Source organism: Epinephelus moara, chromosome 21, assembly GCF_006386435.1.
Source record: "Epinephelus moara isolate mb chromosome 21, YSFRI_EMoa_1.0, whole genome shotgun sequence".
NCBI lineage: Eukaryota > Metazoa > Chordata > Actinopteri > Perciformes > Serranidae > Epinephelus > Epinephelus moara.
Window position 1 is genome coordinate 20,741,595 of NC_065526.1, and position 22,140 is coordinate 20,763,734.

Here is a 22,140-nt window from a genome sequence, read left to right on the forward strand (position 1 = left end):
ATTATGGAAAGGATCTCTACAGAGACAGATCTTTTTGTGAAAGAGTAATCCTTTTTTTAAAACCTGAAACAGCCCTGAATTTGCAGGTTAAGCTCACCAGACTTCATTTAAATAAACAGTGATTTTATCAACATAAAACACACTTCATTCAAAGTCAACAGAGGCCAAATAAAGTTCAAAAAGTTGTTTTGGTTTGCCTTCTCACTGTTCCTACAATCACCAACTCTGGTTTAGTTAAATAAAACTTTAATTCACCCACTTAAATGTGAAAATATTCTGCCTCTATACATGCTTAAATTACTGTTCATTTAAATAGAATCTGGTGGGTTTGTAGATGGCGAATTTGGGGCAGTTCTGTTTAAACAAAAAGGATTTTACTCATGAACAAAAAGGTCTTTCTCTGAGGGGATTCTTCGGTCACTTAGACACAAAAACATGGGAAAATACGGTCAAGATTAAAAAATACCAAAGTTACCGATAGACCCTTTTGCAGTTCGTAAACGATGATAACGTAGACAAGGTGCAACGGAAGTATGGCAGACCACAACAGCTTGTCAAGCTATGCAAGGGCACTATCCACCAAAGATCCCGAATGCTACTTAAACAAATTGACTTTGGCAAGTGGCAAACAACTTCCAGATTTGTGCAGTATTAGTGACTGGGTAGAGGGCGTTACTAAGTGGCCCAATATTCAGTGGCCCGATATATACACCTATTTGATTGAGAAACCTAGCGGAGAAAGTACGAGCACACAAGTCACTAGATGCTTACGACTACATTATCTGTGGACACGTGCAGAACATCAAATATCACGACATAGATTCAGAGTTTTGTGTGTTGAAATCAGAGATCCTTCCTAGTCAAAGACATGGACACAAGCAAATATATTAAAGAGAATGTGAAAAGATTACATAATTCATTGAGCCACAGTATCTCAGAAACATCTTGGCAATTCAGCGCTGCTTCTCACTTAAAGCTGGAATTATAGTTCTGCAAAACTTTCCATAATTTCTCTGCGGATCTACATACAGAGGGGTGTTATGGGTATGTTGCAAATGTTTGGAGAGGAGCCAAAGCACACACTGCCTAAAGCCTAACAATGCAACATGTCTAACAAGTTGATTGGTTCATCTAACCAGCTTTCAGGAGGTGGGTTAAAAACAGAAAAGACAGCAACCACAAAAATGTTTCCGAACCACACTGATGCAGGTTCGCTCTCACGCTGCCCAGGGAAGCTTTCGTGTTTCATCTTAATGAAAAAAATGGACTCTTGTAATCGACATGTAACCCGAAATTAAACCACAGATGTTGCGTTTAAGTCCAGGTTTCCTTGAACTGAACTGAAAATGCGCGTAACACAAGTGCATGAAAACAAATCTAGAAAAGACTGACAGTAAAAAGAACAAGAGAACGAGGTGAAGGCAGAACAGAGAAGGCAAGGAATAAGGGAAATGGGACAGGATGGAGAGAGAGGGGAGTAGAAAGACAGAGAGATGGAGGACGTGGACACGAGCCTGTGTTGAGGCAGCAGAGTTTGTGCTGATGGAGGGAAATGAGATTTTCAACCTCTTCATTCCCGTCTATCACCGCTCTGCGTTTCAGCCTCTTTACTGAAAGCAGGCCACGATTTTGATTCCTCTACATCTTTATCCTGCAAATCCACCAATCCATAGACTGAGGCCTGTTGCAGTCCAATCCTCTAATGTTAGGCTTCTGTTAATGGAAACTTACATGGGCAGTATATGATCCAGGAATGAAAATATGTGGCACAAAAAAAAAAGAAAGAAACCTACTTCTTATTTTCAGCTCTCTTAAGGGTGAGTCTGGTAGTTTCCTGGACCCTACTTTCCCAAGATCTTGCGTCAGTGTGACTAAAACCCGGTATACACTGCATGATTCTGGGCTGTCCCAGACGAAACATGACCAACGTGAAGGAAATGGGCGATATCTTTGGTTGTGGCTCTAAAACGGTGGTCCTATGTCACAGTGAGAGAGGTTCAAGGATGGCCGCTGTGACGGTCTTGCGAACAAAGACAGCCTGGGATAAAATTCTGACAGAAATTTGGGATGACCATATATCTGTGTCACTGCTGTTACCACCTACGTCTAATAACCAACCAAAAGAAATGCAGTATGAAATGAAGCACTGGCACTCAACCAAGACAAACAGACAGATAGCAGCTCACCATGGAGGCAAAACATGTTAAAATAAATGTGTGGGATCCCAGCAAAGAGGAAAACCTTGTGGAGTTGTGGCAGCAGGAGCCTTGCCTTCATACTCTAAGAGGACAACGATTAGTTGACTAATCGATGACTAATCGACTATTAAAATAATCAGTGACTATTTTAGTAGTCGACCAATCAGTCTGAGTCATTTTTCAGAGAAAACTACTATAAAAGTACCTCAAAATAGTCCTATTGCAGCTTCTTACGTTCAAATATTGGCAGCTTTACACACTCTCCCATGGCGGTGAACTAAAACCCTTTGGCATGACTACGAAACAAGACATTAGATGACATCATTTTGGGGTTTGGGAGAGACAGACCGACATTTTTCAACATTTAACAACATTTAAAATTGGTCTGGTATTGAGCAACAGGGCTGCAGGTGACAGTCACTAAACAGGTTGCAACGTAACCATTCAGAGCACGTTCACCGTCAATTTACATCCACTGGATGAGTTTGTTTTTACCACTGACAAGTTCAGCTTATTATTGTAAGTGTCTGACAGCATTATAGAAAGGATCCCTACAGAGAAAGACCTTTTTTATTAAAGAGTAAGATTCTTTTTAACCAGGAACAGCCTCAAAATCGCCATCGCCAAACTCATCAGACTCCTTTTACATAAACAGTCATTTTAGTGTGTATAGAGTCAGCATATTTTCACGTGTGAATTAAGGGTTTATTTAAACCAAACCAGAGTCTGCGATTTTTGGAAGAGTGGAAGAGCGTACTGCTGTGGATTGGGGCCAGCAGCAAAACATATTTTAGCCAACTAAAATAAAATCGGTATCAGTTTAGTTGTACGCTATATTGAGAGTATTTTCAACACTTTACCTTTCCGTCGGACAGCTTGTTCCAAGGGGAAAGCTTCTCCGAACTGGGGGCGTGCTGACTGACATCTACTGTATGTAATATACTCTCTACAAATAAGTGCCTCATACACACCTACTTAAAAGATCTGAGCTGTCCCTTTAAACATCTTTGGGTTTTGAACTATAAGTTGAACAAAGCAAACAACTTCAGTGTGTCACCTTAAACTATGGCGATTACTCGAGAGACTAACTGGCATATTTAGTTGCTAAAGAAAGTTGCAGCTTTCCTGATGTGTGAGAAGAAAGTCTGACTAACTTTTTTTATTTCATTTTCTACATTTTATTGTTGTTGTTGTGGATGGATGATCAGACTGTAATACTAACGTAGAACAGGGTACAGGAACTTAGTGTGTAAGTTGCATTTGTAAGTTGTTTTTTTTTTGTTATTTTGCCTTGTTTGCCTGTTTTGGTTTGTTTTGTTGTCGATTGGTAAATATGACGTGCTGTAAAAAGGGTTGGTGTTATAAGCTGTAGCTTCAGCCTGCAGCTTTTTCGGACTGCGGCTGCGCCTAAGTTGTGTTAAATTAGTTTATTGTAATGTTTTGCACTGCAGTATTTAAGTATCTACAGTTTTATGTGAGAGGCTGTAGATTAATATGTGATGTTATTATTTCTATTTGCAGACCAAAATAAATTCTAAAATTCTTGTTATGTATGTATCCGTCATTTATGGCAGACTTAATTCTTATTTTTTATAACTTTTTTGCCAATTATAATTCTTAATAGACATTGCTGCTAGTTATTTGCCTTTATAGACTTTCTTCTTCATGATACTGTGATTGCTATTATATATTTGCATCCTTCTATCCATTGACTGTGAACTCAGGGCCTTGCTGCAAAAGAGCTTAATGCTATGTCACATTTCCCTGAATAAACAATGGCTTGATAATGATGGTGATGGTGATGGAGAAGGCTCAGATTGTATAGAACGGCTTTATTTGTATCATCAATGGCTTTGAGGAGACAGGGGGTCCTTGGTGATGATTTCAAAGGACATACAGTAAATGTAACGTCTCCTGATCCCTGCATTATTGTCATCCAGTGTGCTGGAGCTACACAGTGTGCCTTTTAATGTGTTGCCTGTTATACAACAGGTAGATTCAGCCGAGCAGTCTGATCTGGTCAGATCTGGTTTAAGACACATTCTGATCTGCGCTGTGAGTCATGTTTTACTGGCAGCAGCAGCAGCTTTAGTAGTGAGCAGGTAGCCCATTAGCTGGCTTTTATTTTATACTTTGTTCTTCCTCTCTGGGCGCGTAACTGTGAGGTAGCTCTCTACTCTAACAATGTGTTGGTAACTGCTGAATAATACTCCGCACAGAGATTATGGGCACCCTAGTGCTGCCAAGGTGTTGCATCACCGTCACACACACATAATGAGAGCTGTCTCAGGTGTTACTGCATCTGCCTCTCTACCACCCTGATGACACGAGTCTGGACCTGCTGGGACAGCGACACACACCACAACACGGCCGTAGAAGAGATTGATGACAGCTGTAAATCAAAGGAAAAGCTACTAAAACAAATAATGAATGTAAAATGTAATTCTGAAATGACTGCATGGCTTCAGGAGCCTCAGGAACATGTATCAACAAGCAAAACGCTTGTAAGCTTTCAATCCATCTAACATAGATCAAAAACATAAACCAGTATTGGAGTTGCCAAGTTTTATTCCAGGTTTCCTTAAATCTTTGCCGGCTGGGTTTATTTGTGACATACAGCCTTTTAAACGCTACAGAGCTGCAGCTGCAGGCTTTTTTTCTCGTCCCACCCACACGACAGCAGAGGTAAATGCTGAGGGGGGAGCCATGTGACAAGACAGACAGACAGACAGACACAGCTGAGGCCAGGCCGGGCCGCGGCGAGATGTAAGAGGGGAGACACAATGAAATGTTATGGGATGACTGGCGGCGTAGTCATGGCAACCTGCTGACACAGCACAGTCTCATTCCGACTTCCCAATGGGCTGCCAGTGCCGACACCAGACTCCCTGCCTCCATGAAATCTGTGAACGGGCACTTTTTTTTTTTTAACTTCAGATAGTTTCCTGGTCGTCAGTTTGTCTGTGTTTAACCTGCTGCTGACAGTGACGCTGGACAACAACACATTCCAGGTCCATACAGACGAGGGACTCACAACAAACAGAATTTTAAATAGGGTATTCAAAATTGAAGTGGCAGAGGCAAATTCATGACCAGTATGACTTAAACTCTGGAAACCCTGGATCTTCACTTCCCATAATGCAACTTGATAGCTTCTCTTCATCAGACCCTCTCTGTCTGATAAATAACATGACCTTCAAACCCTACAACCCTACTTTGTAAAGAAATTTAAGTCCCAAAGCCCAAGTAAGGTGTTATTAGCCCCTCTTACACTGTCACTTAAAGATGGGATTTTCATACTGTTATGCTGCCTCGCCGTCCTTTTAAAAGGAGCATGGGATGGGTAGACAGAGCTGTCTCGCCTTTAAGCCAGCATCAGAGGCAGAAACAGTGCTGAAATGAGCTCTGTATAAACAGGCCAGTCGGCAGGGCGGGACCATGGACAGCACAGGCGCAACATTTTGACAACATGTTACGCATGCTCCCACCGCAGAAGATTTAAAAAGTAGCTGATAGCAGTTAGCAGCTAACTTAAAGACAACAGCAGTTGTAAATGTCCACAAATCAGGAAACAATGAGATTCAGGAGCTCATTTCCCTTCGAGCAGAGGACACGATCAGCCGCCTTGTAACAGAGACGGTAAACGTTTTTGGAAACACTGGGACGCAGGCCTGCAAAATGTGAAGAAGCTCCAGGTATGATAGGCGGAGCTGAAGGTGAGAAGTGAGGCAGTTTTTCGTAAGCAAACCTGCTTTACCTGGTTTAGTTTTAAAGCTACAGTGTATCATATTAAACGAGACGACGTACGGTATCCATTAGTACCAACCACACTGTGCTATCTTGTCTGCCATTTTTCACAATGGTGTATTTAAATATTTCTGCATACTGGGGTCCCTAAACAGTCTTTAAATTTCTAAATTAGGTTTGAGTGGAATACTGAGCGTTTACAACCACAAACTGTTTACACTGTTTCAGTTCTGTACACAATCTGACCAATATTTGATTGAAGTAGCCTCAAGACTGAATCAGTAAAGAAGAAAAAAAATATTTGCTTACACCTGATTTGATACTATGATTTAATACCTTGCAGTTATTTCTTCAATCAATGTTTGATTTTACTTTTCTCTGATCATTCGTCAGAGGGCTTTTTTTCAGCTCAGGACACATGTGACTGCTTTTCAAAGTAAGAAAATAAGGTCTTAAAACAGAGTAGATACAAAATACATGTGGAAATATGATTCATTGGATTATATTCACATGAAGTATAACATTTTGCATAGTGATATGTTTAGTAATCCCCCCCCCCCCCACACACACACACATGATGGGTGTGGATGGGGGGCCCACTTTTGAAAATGCTGTCCCCCTGCCCATATTTCCTAACGGCTGGCCTGTTGGGATGTCCACTATTATTACAAATAAAGTAACAGAAACAGAAAAGTGTGGGGTCCGTCAGTGGTGCAACAGGACCAGCAGACAGAGGTCTAATTAAACCACCTTAAAGGGATGACACACGTTCCTAACAACTTGTTAAATTTCAGCAAATTAGGAAAAACATTTAAAGTTAACTTCCTACAATATATTTGACTGACAGACACAGATGGACAGCTCAAGGACAGACAGACAGACGCAGCGACAGACAGCGTCTGTTCTAGCTCACCAACTGGTATCTGTAAATTTCAAACTGGGTTTCGTGGTTTAGACTTGACGGTCAGTTTTTCACCACCTCTGCAGAGAAAAAAAGTACTGAAATGAGTAATGGCATCAATACAAACCGCTGTTGACGATCAGGTTCAAAACAACAGGAAACCAAATCTGACCTGAAACGAAATGAGGCCAAACCAGGCAAAGTGGTTAAAAAAATACCACCAAGCACATAAATTCCATCTTCTACTGATCTATACCAGTCTTTTCCTGTACACACTAGAGACATGAACCGACAGGAAGCTAACTTTTTAAACACTTTTGCTGTTTCAGTAAGCAAATATGAATTTAAGTGGAGGGATACAGGAGTTTCCTGTTTGAGGAGCTCAGGCTGCTTATACGTAACTCAGACTTGTAAAGAATTAAACGTTCTGAAGGACAACAAAAATCAAGTCATGTGAAGGCTTACAGTAGTCATCTTTTTTATGCTGTTAAAAGCCAAAATATCACAAATATGTTGTTACGCTTGTCTGGTGGAAAGGCTGGCATGGTGAAGCAGGACGCTGGGATAAAAGCTGATAGTAACTGACTTTTCAAACACACCTTGGCATCGGTATACCTGTGTCTGCTTCTACTGTAAATATTTTTTGTGTCCACTGGGAACCCAGGCCACTTCCACGCTAATAGGTTTTTATTGTAAAACAGTGTTTTACAATTCAAACGACCTCCGTACACACAAGCGTTTTAGCATTGTTTCATGTTGGCTTGTGTTCGCATTGTGGGCATGCCGATGTTAACAGGAAGCAGATTATCTGCTCTACAGTTGGTTGCTTAGTTAAAGAAAATATTACACATAACCTGCATAAGCACATACAAGGAACAGCAAATGTCGTCTTTGAATATCGATTTGACCAGTTGAGTTGCAGGTGACAGCATCAGCCAGCTGACTGTTTCAGCACCTTGTGCAACGTTTTGCTGGATTGATCATAAAATAACATTTCAGTCTGAAGTGCAAAGAGAAAAATCACAGCAGCATTTACAAGTGGACCAAAATGGATTTATGGCCTTAATGGTTTTTATTTCCACAAAAATTATACCATTTGGTAAATGCTCTTATCCAAAGTACCTGGCAACACCATGAGTGCATACATTATGTTGTTAGTGACCCCATCAGGTATTGAACCACAGACTCTGCCTGTGTAAGAGCTATGCTTTAACTGTTTCTCATTTCATCGTCTGCTCACACCGGCAGATAAAAGCCCTCCGAACTGAACAGAGTAGTGTAAAGACGCTTTCACTCTCACTCTCTGTATTGATGACCCGACTCAATCAATATTTGTGAACACAAACTGTTCCCTGACAAACCAGAAAGCATGATGACCAAACCTGTCATCTTGAGCGAGCTGAAACAATTATTTGGTTGACGGAAAATTCAATGACAACAGTTTTAATATTTGATTAATTATTGAGAGTAAATAATTGTTTCAGTTATAGATCGAGCAAAAATGCTGAACATTCAATTTAATGAATAACGTTGGTGTTTATTGAACTAAAGTTATTTCGGGACACAGAACATTTTTTTGACATTATATAAACTCAAAGTTAATGCATGAAAAAAGCCCTGACAATGAAGATAATCATTAGCTGCAGCACAAAGTTTTCCACGTTCTTCAAGGTGGAGCCTATTTTAATATTGTTTCCAGTCACTTATAATGGTGCACAGTGCAACCACATACATGCCGCACGTCCGCTTTGGATGTGAGAAACTAACCACTCTGATGATGGCCTCAGGGTTTCCGTGGGTCATTAAAAAGCATTAAAAGTCATTAAATAGATTTTGCGAAAATTAAGGCCTTAAATAGCATTAAAAAGCATTAAATAGGATAGTTTGTCTTGCCTGTTCCCTCTGTCCCTCCCCTTTCCCCATACACACAGGAGACAGCAGAGTTTTTTCCCACCCGCATCCTGCTTCTAATTGGCTCTGACCCTGTTGGCAACGAGTACTAGCCAATCAGAGGCAGAGCAGGGTAATGTGTTTTTTTCTGGTTAGGAAAACATCAGTCCTGTAACTAAAAGAAAAAGTTAGATGAGTGCATAAAAAGCAATAATAAATAAAGAATTTGTGAATTCGGGATGATATTTTGTTCTGTTGATCTGTTTTCTAATGTTAAATAATGTTAAAAGGTGGTTTAACTCTCTCTTGTGGTCATTGTCCTGAAGCTCAGGGGGGAGAAAAATAAATAAACTGTGTACTGTGGGTACAGTTTTGCAAAACTGCGCAGAGTTTATCTGTCCACATGGATGTAAATTGACAATCTGTACCCACGGTTTAAAATCCGTTCCCACGGATTGTAAAACTGCACACAGTTTATTTCATTTTCTTTCACCAGAACCTAGGGGGACTCCATAGAAAAAATCGCTTGTTTTGGGCTTGTTTTCACAGGCCTGGTTGCTTATTTGTCTCGCGAGATCTGGCAACACTGAGGCGGAACCCTTTAATTGGCTATTGTTTACGGTCGGTGCACGAAGGCACAACACCTGATGCTTGGAATGCAACGTGCTGTGAGCGTGCTGATGCTGTGGCGAAAGAGCGGAGGGAATAGTAGCGAAATGTCGGAAAAATGCAATAGTGGAAAGCTGACATAACCCATGGCCCAGGCCAATAAAATAGTATGTCGGGCAAGTTGACTGACAGGTCACAGGCCCGCTCGGGCCAGTGACGCTGTAAGGCTTTTTTTGTCAGGGGAACAACTCCAGCGGATTTTTATCCCACTTTTCTGGAGCCTTCAGTGGATTTATTGGGCTTTTTGGCCAAAGGTGCCCTCACCTTTGCTCGTGCAGTGAAACGCCGGAGGCCATGCAGGTATATTTCTCTCCAACGTGCGTTCGCTGGCCAGTAAACTGGATGAACTTCAGCTACTGATGGTGAAAAACGGAGACTTTCTACACCTGCAGTTTTGTGCTTCACGGAGACATGGCTGTGTGGATCGACACCGGACTCTGCGCTGCAGCTGGCAGGCTTCCAACTGTTGAGCGGATCGTAACACGGAACTCTCCGGCAAAACTAAAGGTGGCGGTATCTGTTTTTACACCAACAGCGGCTGGTGTAATGACGTGACAGTGATCCAGCAGCACTGTTCTCCTGATCTGGAATCTTTTTTCATCAACTGCAAACCTTTTTACTCCCCCCCACTGCAGGCCAATGTGCAGGAGGTAGGCTACAGCGCACGCTAGCCGACCAGATAGCTACTGTGTGTGGAGCGGACTTTACCCAGACTCCTTAGTTACTGTCCTTGGCGACTTTAACAAAGGTAACCTCACACATGAACTCCCCAAATAAAAACAGTTTATAAAATGTCCGACCAGAGAGAAGAATATTCTAGATCACTGTTAGATAGGCCTAACTGTTAACAAAGCCTATCACCCCGTCCCCTGCGCTGCACTGGGCCACTCTGACCACAACACCGTCCACCTGATTCCCTCATACAGGCAGAAGTTAAAGCTCTGTAAACCTGTTGTGAGGTCATCTAAGAAGTGGACAGAGGCTGTGCTGTATATAGACCATCACGCACTATGGTGAGGTATAATGGAGTTAAATGAAATGAAGTTAAATGAAATGAAGTTTTATAGACATTTTTTCTCTCTCTCTTTTTTTTTTACTTGGGCTAGTAAGAATATACAAGGGGCCAGTAAAACTCTGAACTACTGGCCCAGGGGGCCAGTGGGGAAAAAATGTTATGTAGAACAAGTTTCAGCAGAAGTGGTTGGATGAGGAACTATTCAGAACCTGGTTAAAGCTTGTCGACGATAAACCACGAGTGGCGTTTTGCAGCGTGTGCAAAAAGATCTTCAAACACAATGCCCGTCAATGCGGTGAAATCACACATGCTGTTAGATAGTCACAAGTCGGTGATTAAAGGCAGGCAGCAGTTAACTGTGCTGAATTTCTTTACCAGCAACGCAACTTCTGCTGTCGCCACCACAACTGCAGCTGCTGCTTCTACCACCACCACACCTGCCGCTACAGTGACCGCCTCCAGCCTTTTCAGGTTAGAGTTAGTTTTTCACATCATTCTTCAGGCTGGTTTTGTTCTTTTTGAAATGTGCAAATAAACCGTCTTGTGGGCCATCTGCAGTTTGACATGGGCATTAAATTTGTTTAAAGTGGCATTAAAAAGGGCATTAAAAAGCATTAAATTAGATTTGCTGATACCTGCAGAAACCCTGGGCTTAGTTTCAGAACTCTCAATCTCCAACCACCTCTCTGATTCTTTTTTTTTTAAGATACTGTAGGTCTGCTGTTTCCCCAGTTGGAACAACAAACCAATCAGAGCTTTTTTGGGCAGGATTTCAACTGGGTGCATCATCTTCCTGTGCCGCAGCCTGAAAAACAGCTAAACCATGAAACACAGCGGCAGGAAACAACAGCACAGATGAGACTAACATAGCCACACCATGGATGTATAAAGAGAGCTGGATACAGCGATGAAGGCTGGGCTACGTTCAGAGAGTTGCTAAGTGGCGCATAAAGCAAAAATGGTTCAACTGCCGAATATAAAAGTACCCGGATGATTCAAGGAATATCGGCACTACTTCTGCACTGTGCAGCCTTTAGAGCAAACACACTAGAGCCTTGCAGCGCCGAGCTCTGACGAGTGCGACCGTGTGGCTAATTTGCACCATACAGACAGCTACCTCTGCTTACTTAAACGGGGATAAAATGACTTAATCTCGCAGCTCTTCTAGACTTTCCAAATGTTATCAGACTGAAAGAACGAGTCATTTTTCGGGGTTGTGACGGACCCTAAAAATTGCAGTACTACAGTTTGGCCACTAAAAAAATTAGCTTCAAAGCTTGGCGGACTTCCGGGGGGCCTCGGACAAAATGATTCAATCATGTGACTCTTCTAGACTTTTCAAATGTTAGATCAAATCCCAATAAGTAAAACGAGTCATTTTGTGGTTGTTGTGGCTTGAGATGCACTGATTTAGCAGCTGCAAATTGGTATTGTCCAATATTCCCCTTGTTGACTTCCATCAGCCAACATGATGGAGTTCACCAATGGCAGTGGCCGATATTTTTTTAACAGTGTTCCATCGTCTCACCGACTATAGAAAATGTGTGGTACGCACAGAGATCTTCCCCAGGGCACTTTCGGGACAAAAAGACACATTAACTCACTATTGACTGGTCTGAGGACACACCCTATTTTTTGCTGATGATGCTACACTGTGAGCAACGAGTCTGTGTTAAAATTGGCAAGAGGAGAGCTAGTTAACGTTAGCTGTTAGTAGCTGGTGGCTGCAACTAGCAGCTGACAGAGGTTGCACTGAGTGACATTATGATGCATTTAAGTTCTATTCAGTAAGAATTAATACTGGGTGAACATAAATGATGACGTTATGATGTGCTCAAACGTAATCTTGAAAAATGTAGTTTTTGGCGAGAGATTTGAATAAATTCAGCTGTTTGAAAGATAAATATATTGATGTTTTTACAACAATTTAAATTAGATATTAGAGGGGGATATTTTAAAGTTGTTTTATAAATGTGTACGATCAAATCTGAGCTCATTCAAAGGAAGTGAAGGTCTGAATGACCACAAAACAGTTCAGTTATTTTTTTAATAATGAAGATTTCTGTTTTGCTGTTTCCCTGGTTCAAAAGGGGGGCTAAAGAACAAAAAAAACAAAATAAACAACCACAAAAGAAAAAAAACTAAAAAAATCAGTGAAAGTGCATTTACTTCAGTACAAATTTGAGACACTTTTACTTTGAGTATATCATTCTCAGGCCGCTTTCTACTCCACCACACTTAAGAGGAAAATACTGTTCTTTTTACTCCACAACAATTATTTGATAACTTTTTTTTCACTTTACAAATTTAGATTTTTGCGCACAAACCATACAATAGAAATATTTCAATAATCATTTAAGTTATTTTCATGCAAAAACATTTTACAGCTCCAGTTTTTCAAAACAGGATTACTTGCTTTTCCTTTTCATCTTTTTTATTTATCGAATTGATATAAAATTTTCTTCATTGAGTTCTTTTACTTTAATACTTGAATACATTTTCCTGATTTTGCTTACATACTTTTACTTCGGTAACATTTTCAATGCAGGACTTTTACCAGTAACACATTACTTTTACTGTGTGGTATTAGTACTTGAGTAAAGGATCTGAATACTTCCTCCTTCACTGGCTTCAAAGCCTGGCGCACTTCCTGGGGGCCTGAGCTACACAGGTTGTTGTAACTTGACACAAGAAATATCAACATGCAAACACTGACTAAGTTAACTGCTCTTAACAACCTCTAACAGGGCGTCTGTATTGACGTTGGTGAGACGAATATGCAACAAAATAACTACCCACCCAAACAGAAAACAGCTGCCATGATCACAGGATTTAAACACAGTCTAATAGGATAGCAACATTATCAAAAACAGGATTAATCTCTGAGAAAACAGGCAATCAGAGTGCAGAAATGACTTTATATCTTCACCAGAAAAGGGGACACAGACTATGTTTGGGTGGTTGGTTGGTTCTGTATAGGTCAGTTTAATTGACTCTTAATCACAACCTACAGTCAGTAAAACCGGACAAAAACCACAGGTCTGAGGTCACACACACACAAACATGATACAGCATGCCAAACACAAACTGGCGCAGTCAGACCCTGAGAGGACCATATTGCATCTCTGAGCTGGCACATTAAAATTTCAAGTGGCTTCACCGTGGCCCGCTGCCTCGCATGAGAGCCAAACAGAGCATCTCTTATTGGGGTTACAAAGCAATACTGTGCTGAATTATTCTAATGGATGTCTGTTACGCCTTTGGGCATGATCTCATATGTAGGCTAACGCAAAGCAGGGCCAAAATGGACCAGAATGGTTGCTGTGAGTGCACTGCACCCATACTGGCACAATACAGTGTGGTAGTGTCATAAAGTAGGACAAATTAGGAGCTTCCCTGTCTTTATCTTATCTCATTTTGGCTTTGTCGTGAACTGCAAGCCAGACCTTCTGAGGGAACATCAGTGCTGGACCTCGCTAATGCTCTTGTAGCTGAATGGGAGCAAATCCCTGCAGCCAGGTTAAAACAGCTGAAGAAGACTGAACCAAAAGGGTGTTACAGCAGCAACTCACTGCCTACATGTTCAACTGCTGCAATGGATAGGTGTCCACGTACTTCTCAGTTACCTCTGCTATTAGCAGCATAAGCAGCATCAAGTAGCTTTAAAGCTCATGCCTTGTGTGAATATAGGCTTGTCTTCACTTGGATTCCCCGATTAATAACAGATCACCAGGAATAAACCCCATCTTTGTCCCAGAATGACGTCCCTTGTTCTTATTATTCAAGGCGGGGCCCAAACAGAATATGTTTCATTGTGTTGCTGCTGGGCTGGCACTGTTCCCAGTCGACACGGCCATCTGACTTAAGATTCACCAGAACCTCAAGTTAAAATCTCCCTCCCAGTCGGCCTTTTATCTCCATTAACAGCCGAGATAAACCAGGAGACACCTTTGATCTGACAGGGGATTACGAGACAAATTGCACCGATTGATTTCACTTTGCGTTTAGCGCAAGCCCGTTCCAGGAAATTCTCCCACTGCTTTTGGAAGCGCTCGAATCTGTGTTTTAAAAGTGTCTGCAGAGATAAAGCAGCGGGCTGAATGAATACAGTAGGGGTCTTTCCATGCAGCATTCCTACTGAATCCACAATACAGCTGCAGATTTACTCAAGACGTCATCTGTCTGCGCTCATCTCGTGTTCTGCCACTAACATAATAATCTAAGTAGGCTAAGTAGCATAAGAGGCATATCTGTGTACAGTCAGCCCTTTGTGCACACTTCATGGTTAAAATCAGACACACTATAGATCTCAGCTCAGGAAACAGAGAAGGGGAGAGTCAAATCTGTAAACAAATGCCCCAAATTACTTTGTGTGGAATTTGAAACACCTGAAAGGAATTTTAAACAAATTGCAAACTATAGAGCCTTCATTATACTTCCTCTGGAGCAGGGTATGCTGTGTTCACACTAGAAGCATCGCAGCAACAGGCTACAAGTCAATGACTGCATGAAGATACAGGAATTTTGGATGGGAATTAGCGCCCAGATTGAACCAGTCAGAAACACAAAACTCTTAGTTTCACTGATGCAGTGGATTCAGACTGCGCACATGCTGGGATGCTAACTAACTATGAGTGAATGGATGGCCTTCGATGCTCCCTCGGTCAGTTCCTGGTTTAGTCAGCTTGGTCATCTGGCGGCATTGGAAAAGCTGACATTCAGACTTATAAATAATGTAGACCTCTACACGTTGAAATGGAACAATTGGGAAACCCACATTAAGGTCCCATATGGAAGTTTGACTCATATGTAAACCCTCTTGTCCTCCATCTTATTGTGTACCATTCTTCTGATAATAGTCAAGGACTGAAACGTTTGCTGCTGTTTTTATCACTTTTATTATTATTTCTTGCACTCTGAGCACTCTTCTTTTTGTGCATGGATGTTCTGAATAAATTGACATTTTTTGGTATTGATCTCAGCATGTGAACCTTTTTTGTGGTTGTCCAGCTCAGCTGAATTGGTGTGAGGGTATTTCTTCTGCCATCCTCTCTTGATTGTCCACTGTACCGACGCACCCAAGATGAACCTTTTTTGTTACCCTAAGTAGGCGCAGTTTCACAGCAGCCGATGCACACGGGGATGCTATGGGGCGCCGAAATGTGATGTTAAAATAGGGCTCAGACACTGATGAAAAGCACAAAAGCAAATATTTTTGACCAAATGCAAACTTAAGATGATGTTCAATCGAGGTGCTTTGTTGCAAGTAGCAGACACACACAAGCCCATGACAACACAACTACGTTAACAAGCCCTTGAGCAACACTTCAGTGGCAACTCTGGCCACGCTACTGGTGTGTTAACACTGCCTTGCAGTTGTATGGCTCCACAAACCCGTCAAGTTGACGCGTTGCAGTCTTTGATGCATCTTTTATCCAAACTAAATTATAATGAAATTGTGTTAGCTGGTGATCTTAACTGGGATTGGCTTAAGCCAGTTTCAGATGAATTTAAATCATTTTGTGACTCTGTCAATCTTACCCAGTTGATTAATTCACCAACTCGGCCAATCCTAAACAGCCCGAGAGATCCACTCTAATTGATTTGATCCTGACTAATGTTCCTCATAAATTTTCAGCTGGGTGTTTTTTGCAATGATTTAAGTGACCATTGTGTTGTTGCTGCTACTAGAAACACTAAAATCCCTAAATCCAAGCCACGTGTTATTTTGAAGAGGGATCTTAAACACTTAAATGAACAGGGGTTTTTTCATGATTTGTTCAATTTTAATTGGAGTAGAATAGAGCAGATCCCTGATGTTGAAGCAGCATGGACATTTTTTTATGATGGTTTTACACAAATTTTAAATAGACATGCACCTTTTAAAAGATACAGAGTTAAGGGGCGTGATAACCCCTGGTTTCCCCCTGAACTAACTGAATTTATTCATGCACGTAATGTGGCTTAGGCAAAGGCAAGGGCAACAGGTTCTGCTACTGAATGGACTATTTTCAGACAACTGAGAAACAAATGTTCCTCTCTTATTAAGAAAGCAAAATCAGAATATTATTTGTCTGTCACCACAAAAAATTTAAATGATCCAAGGAAATTTTGGAAAGCCATAAAGTCCTTTTCTGTCAGCAATCATTCCCTAACAGTGCCCAACCTTGTTATGAAGGATTTTGTTGCTATTCATGACAAAATGGAAATTTTGAACTGTTTTAATGAGCATTTTGTGGCTACTGGCTCCCTGTTTGACTCTGCTTGCAGTGCGTCTGTGAAACCCAGTACTGATGTGTCTGTCTGTGTTGGTCAGTCTTTTAACTTTGTGCCTTTCTCTGCACAGGAAGTTTGTAGGGCTCTAAAAGAACTAGACCCGAGAAAACCTTCAGGACCTGATTTGATTGATCCTTATTTCTTGAAATTGGCAGCCGATTTTGTGGCCGAGCCTCTTACATATCTTTTTAACCTAACTTTGCTGACTAAGGAAATTCCAAGAATTTGGAAATCTGCCTTTGTCCTCCCCTTATTGAAAGGGGGAGACCCAAGTATTTTAAATAACTATAGGCCAATATCTAATTTGTCAGTATTGGTTAAAATTCTTGAATCTCTTGTGAGTGCTCAGCTAAAGGAGTTTTTATACACCAATGATATTTTATCAACATATCAATCAGGTTTTAGAAAAAAGCATAGTACTATCACGGCTGCACTGAAGGTGGTAAATGACATTTCTGTAGGTCTTGATAAGAAGCAACATTGTGCAGCACTTTTTCTTGATTTGTCCAAAGCTTTCGACACAGTCGACCACGATGTTTTAAAACTTAGACTTCTGAACTCAGGTCTCTCAAAAGAAGCAGTTTCTTGGTTTTCAAACTATCTTAGTAATCGGTCTCAGTGCATTAGGTACGATGGTCTATGCTCAGATTTTGTGTCGATCCACAAAGGTGTGCCACAAGGCTCTGTATTAGGTCCACTTTTGTTCACTATTTATGTGAATAATCTGGGTCAAAATGTGTCAAATGCTACTTTCCATTTTTATGCTGATGACACTGTTTTATACTGCTGTGCAGCATCTCTTGCACTGGCAGTTGAGCACTTGCAAAATGCTTTTGTGGTTGTTCAGGATAAACTGCATGAGCTGAAACTCGTTTTAAATGCAGATAAGACGAAGCTTATGTTGTTTACCACCTCAAAGGCTAGGTTACAAAATGTACCTGTGGTGGTCACTGTTGGTGGAAAGGAGATAGAAGTTGTTAACTCGTACAAGTACCTGGGTATCTTGATCGATGACTCCCTTAATTTTAAACATCATGTGCTGAACCTGGTGAAAAAACTGAGGCTAAAACTGGGTTTTTATTTTCGGAATAAGTTGTGTTTTTCTTTTAATGTAAAAAAGCGTCTAGTTGCTGCAACTTTTTTACCTGTATTAGACTATGGTGATCTCTTGTACATGCATGCCTCTGCTCAATGTCTCCATATGGTTGACTCAGCCTACCATGCGTCCCTAAGGTTCATTACAAATTGTAAAGCACTGACTCATCACTGTGAGTTGTACTCTCGGGTAGGATGGCCCCCCCTGGCGACCCGTAGGCTCCTACATTGGTACACCTTTATATATAAGGCAATTCTTGGTCTGCTTCCATATTACCTGTGTGTTTTCATCACGCAAAAAAACACCGGGCAGTATTCACTGCGTTCTCAGGACCTCTTTATGCTCTCTGTCCCAAATGCTCGGACTGAAATTGGGAAAAGGGCTTTTGGGTATTCTGCACCCTCAGCCTGGAATTTGTTGCAGAATGATTTAAAACTGAAGAAGCTCGTGTCGTTACATGTTTTTAAATCTAAATTGAAGGACTTGGAAGCAGTTTCTATGGGATGTCGATGTTTTTAGCTTGACTGTTTGTACAAATTACTCCCAGAAACATGATTTGATTTATTGGTAGTTTTTCTTTATGCAAATTTTAGTGCTTGTGAATTGTACTTGTTCTCCCTGTATGTCTCTGTCTGCAACTTTGTGTTTTTGCTGCTGACCGTCTTGGCCAGGTCTCCCTTGAAAAAGAGATTCTTAATCTCAACGGGACTAACCTGGCTAAATAAAGGTTAAATAAAAATAAAAAATAAAAAGTTACAGTTAAAGTTTACATCCATGTCTGTGAAAACATGGATGCTTCACACACACATCTTCAACCTGGCAGCACAGAAGATCTTTACAATCATCACAGTTTCAAGGTGGACACCCAAGATTAGAGTCACCAATTCAGTATCCAACAAAATGTCTCCCCTTCTGTTCCTGAGATATGACGTTTATTAATGGCCAGAAAAGTGTTTTTGCAGAACATAATGATGTCACAGTCAAGTTGACCTTTTGGATATAAAATGTCATCACTTCATCATCTTATCCTCTCAGACATTTGTGTGAAATTTTGTCTTAATTAGAGTATGAATTCCTGAGTTACGGCTAAAAACATGTTGTGTGAGAACATAGTGACCTTGTTCTTTGACCTTTAACAACCAAATTCTAATAAGTTCACTCTTAAAGGGATACTTAGCAAATTTTTAACCAGCTTTGTATCAAAAAATTGTGGGCAGCATATGTAAATGAACTGTGGTAAACTACCCTCCATCTAACCAGTGCCTAGATTTTCCACCTCACCCCCCATCGAAACTCAATCAGATAACATAACTCTCGGGCTGTTGTTCAAACTACGGGGTGTACTTCTGCATTTTTATTGGTTGGTATTGCCCTCCACCCATGCCACCACCAGGGACACAGTAAGGACAGAAGCAGATCATGAGACTGACCCACCCCTCTCTTTCCCTCTCTCAAACTCGGACCAAAGCCCAATCAAACGGTAAAACGAGGCACTGCTGACCAAATCTATATCAAAATTATGTTACTGTATTGCCTATTTCTTACATACAATATTTATAGAAACATATTTTAATACTGTAATTATGAGAGTTTGTGAACAGAAAGTGGGCGCCATACTGTTTCCGGCACAGTGAAAATGAAGGCCATAAAAAACTGAGGTCAAAAAGTAAAACTAGGCAGCGCTGATCAAATAAAAACAAATTCTTCTACTGAGTTGCCTATTTCTTGTCGATCTCTTGTCTCAAGAGATTGAGATTGTTCCTTGCCAGTCGGCTGCCATTGTTTCAAACAGATGTGTTCGCATTACATCATATACCAGCGGTGTGTTTAATGGTGTGGTGCGGCGCACTGCATTCTGATAGATGGAGGTTTTCTTCCTCTTAAGCGAAAACGTTGTTTGTTTTGGTTTCTCTGGTTATGTAGCACCAATTTCAAAAGTATTTGCGTCTTTCTGCTGTGTAATTTTATTAAAAGGCAATCCATCCAGCGGTAAAATACCCTTTAAGTTCAAGTAGACATTTGTGCCAAATTTGAGGAAACTCCCTCAAGGCCTTCTTGAGATATTGTGTTCCTGAGAATGAGACAGACGCAAGGTCACAGTGACCTTGACCTTTGACCACCAATATCTAATCAGTTCATCATTGACTTCAACTAAAACGTTTGTGCCAAATTAGAAAGAGTTCCCTCAATGTGTTCTTGAAATATTGCAATCAAGAGAATGAGAGGGACACAAGGTCACAGTGACCTTGACCTTTGATCACAAATATCTACTCAGTTCTTCATTAAACCCTAGTGAACATTTGTGCCAAATTTGATCCCTGAAGGCATTCTTAAGATTTTACATTCACAAGACTGGGATGGACGAATGGTCGAACACACCCAAAAACGTAATGCCTCTCGCAGTGGCTTAAAAAAAAAATCAAGGGATGACATCAAGGTTATTTTCATTTCCAGGATTTTTGATATTTTTGAGCTGAATATGAGTCATTTGCCTAAAAAGTTAATTTACGTGCTATGCTGTTATGCAGAAAAGAAACACGGAAAATTGGAAATTGGAAATTGTGAAATGCTAAAAAGTCAGTTGCAATGCAGCAGCCATCCATGGTAAACACACTTTCTCTAACTGCTTTGGAAATTAACAGCAAGTGCAAATAAGCTATTACACACTGACATCATCAAACTGGCGGGACATTGCTGGTTTGTGTTTGTCCCTGATACGAGACTGAACTGTGATGGTGTCCTTATTCCAGTGACCAGAGGAGCTGTCAGCTGCCATTAATCTAACCGGCTACACCAACATGTTTCTGCAGCCAAACAGTTTCTGCTCCTGTTGGCTGGGACACTCTGCTCTGCTCTGCTGTGCTCTGCACCGTCCTGCCGTTGGCAACCATAGAGACTGTTTAGGCCTGCAAACAAATGTCGTCATTCAGCAGTCACAAAAGCAACTGAATACCAGAGTTTACTCATCAATGGGTCTCAGCAGACAAACACTTTTTGGTTACTTGCCAAAGTGGCTAGTAGAGCAGATCAAGTTACAACCAGAAACAACTACAGATCATTTCAAGGTTATTTTAATTTTTGTTCACACTGATTTTAATTTAAAATTCCTCAACTCTCTTTTATATGTTGCCCAATAAATTTCAGTGCAGGGAAATTATGATCAGTGCTGCGGGCAGGTCTGCAACTCACAGTTATTTTCATTATGCTTTTTTCTTACGTATTTCTTACTAACTGAAGGTGACATCTTCAAATGTACTGTTATATGATATTTGATTTTAATGGATTTAAAACAGAGAAAAGTAGAAATACACTTGAAGAGGCTTGATAAGAAAATGGTGCTTTTTTTTCTTGATAAATGACAATTTATTGATTGGTAAAATCGTTGTTGATTAATTGACAATTAACCAGAAAATTAATTGACTGACTGTTTCCACACAAGCTGAAGACCAGGCCATGTGTACCTGTCTATGCTCATTTTAGCAGTAGTTATAGAGATGTCCTGTCTGGACATGAATACGCCACGACAGTGTAAACACGATGATACTCAAATTTACTGAGACAAGATCACGTTCGCCTAATTGTGACTCTAAAGTTTCTGCAAATTCAAGGACACAATGCTCTCGCCCAAAATGTTCTTTAACATTTATGTAAATGTTAGAAATGCTTTTTTTTCTTTGTACACCTTGGTCATAATATTGAAAAAATCTAGGGGCTCTTAAGTAATTTAGTGCAGCACTTCCATAAAGTCGGGAGAAAAGGAAAACAGACAGACATAGATCTTAGTTCCTAGTGTGGGACATGCTTCAAAAACGGTGGCAAACTACAGCCAGACTTTTGCCAGAGTTCCTCATGATTATTTAAAGTTTTCCTCCGGACACATTTTAAAGAATGTAAAAATACCACACCCCCAGGAAAGCTGCCCAGTCTTGCTTCCAATTTTTTTCCAGTGGCCACTCGTGGTATTGCAGTGAAAAAATCCCCTGCAGACCAAAAAAATAATTTAAGGGTTGCCCACATATTCATTTATTTGTAGCCTGCATTCACAGACCCGCAAAAACTTCTGAAGTTAGCGCCAGCCCCTCACCTTAGGAGAAATAACGTCAAGCATTTTGCAAATTACAGCCAAAAAAGGGTAATGCTACAACCTGGAAAGTGTGAAATCACATTTAACTCCTTGCAGGTGACACTGTACCACCAACCGGCAGCTCCACAGATCAAAGACTTTCTTTCTGCTCCTCTGGTTGTTTGAAAAAGAAGGAAAAAAGGGTCTCAGACCAGAGCCGAGCCTCTGCAGGACTTTCAGTTTTTTCTACCCCGACGTCAGGAATGCACATAAGCCCTTCCCCTC

The 22,140-nt window shown here is 40.8% G+C and overlaps 1 protein-coding gene across 1 annotated transcript in view; it reads right to left on the bottom strand.

Moving 5' to 3' along the window:
- Positions 1–22,140, bottom strand: part of LOC126409093 (solute carrier organic anion transporter family member 5A1-like) — a 68,023-nt gene that overhangs the window by 38,631 nt on the left and 7,252 nt on the right. The window lies entirely within an intron of this gene.